The 1,733-nt window shown below is 39.0% G+C and overlaps 1 pseudogene; it reads left to right on the top strand.

Moving 5' to 3' along the window:
• The first annotated feature begins 734 nt into the window (after positions 1-734).
• LOC114028096 overlaps positions 735-1,733 on the top strand; it is a 13,537-nt pseudogene continuing 12,538 nt past the window's right edge.

The following is a 1,733-nucleotide window of genomic DNA, read 5'->3' as shown; positions in this document are numbered from 1 at the left end:
TGATTGGGGGGAAATGGGCTTTACTACATTATTGGTGTTACTATAGATTGTTGCAGACTTTTTGAAGAGCAGGACCTTGCAAAGACTTTCACTCAAAACCATTATATAAAGGAAGGAAAAAAAAAACAAATTTGTACAAAATCATTGATAGCTATTCTATTGGTGATAGCAAAAAAAAAACCCCTAGAAATAACATATCCAACAATTGTGGAATATTGTAACAGAATTTTATGATGCCATGAAAAACAGCAAATGTGTATATGAGATGATGCAAAGCAAAACCAGCCGTTCTGGGAATGTTTATACATTAACTAAACTAAATAACAACATAAGAAGGAAGGATGACAGTGAATGAGGGATGAACAGAGGAAAAATAAACTTAGAGGTAGTGGAACTTCAGACATCCCTGGAAGGGAACACAGAGAACAAAAGCATTTTCTTTGCTTATTCACTATTTTTTTAATTAATTTATTTCAATCAACTTCCAGCCAAGATGACTGCTTAATCAGAGATAAGAGCCCAACTCCCAACTCCAACAAAAACCTGCAAAAACACACCAGAATGACAAATGATTAAGAAATCCAATGAAAAACTATGGTAAGTGACTTCTTCCACCCCAGAACTGAACAAAAAGATAACCAGAAGCCCATTGGTAATAAGAAAAGGGGCCACTAGCTAAGCAAGAAGCAGAGCAAACAAATAGCAGGAAGGGAATCTCTTAGAACAAGCAGAATATGTGTAGCCTGCAAGGCAGTGAAAGCAGAGAGATCCCCTGGGAAAGCCCCAGGACAGGTCAGAAACTGCCAGAAGGGCCCGTGAAGGTGGTCCTGGTGGAGCTCAAAGGATACCACAATTCAGGAGCTCTGAGATTCCTGTACCAACACATCCCAGAGGCCCTAAAGAGCCAGTGTTCTAAACTTGCAAGATGGTGATGGGGCCAGAGGGATGGAGTGCTAACTACAAGAGGTGGAGGTCAGCACAGGAACTTAGGTGACTCAGGTCAAGAATCAGCAGGGCTGACCACCCTACCCAGTACAGCAAAAAATAGAGCTCAGCCTTGACAAAAAGCCCAATTTCAACAACTCCAGCTAGAGAGATAAGTAAATCAAATAAGAAACCTCTACTATACACAACTGTTTTAGATCAAGAGATACCCCAAAATCTAAGCTACAGGGAGAAACTCAGAGGAAAAAATGTATTTTCCACAAAGACTATATGAATAATAGTTAGCAATGTATACAGCTCTTTAAGGTTTGTAAGGCACTTTTCCAATATGATCTCATTTTATCTTTACAATAACCCTGGGAGGTAGATGCTATTATTATCCTCGTTTTACAATGAGGAAACTGAGGCAAATGGAGGTTAAGTGACTTAGCCAGGGTCACACAGTTATTAAGTATCTGAAACTAGATTTGAACTCAGGTCTTCCTGACTCCAGGTCTTCTCCAGTGTTCTAATCACTGTATCTTCAGGATATTCGGGAGAAATGAAGCAAGAGATATCTTACAAATTTAAAACTCTGGAGCAAAGAATTGGAAGGAGAATAAGTAACCTAGAAAAGAGGGTGGTAAACCTTAACAAAAAATGAAATCCTTAAAAAAAAAACAACAACCCTAAATATACCTTCTATGTAGCTAGTTATTTATAGGTCTCCATCAATAGAATGTGAGCTCCTCCATAACAAGGGTGTGTGTGTGTGTGTGTGTGTGTGTGTGTGTGTGTGTGTGTGTGTG

The sequence above is a fragment of the Vombatus ursinus genome, unplaced genomic scaffold, assembly GCF_900497805.2.
Source record: "Vombatus ursinus unplaced genomic scaffold, bare-nosed wombat genome assembly UNPS02014870.1, whole genome shotgun sequence".
Taxonomy (NCBI): Eukaryota; Metazoa; Chordata; class Mammalia; order Diprotodontia; family Vombatidae; genus Vombatus; species Vombatus ursinus.
Note: the sequence above shows the minus strand (reverse complement) of the source record. Positions and strands in the feature narration are given on the sequence as shown.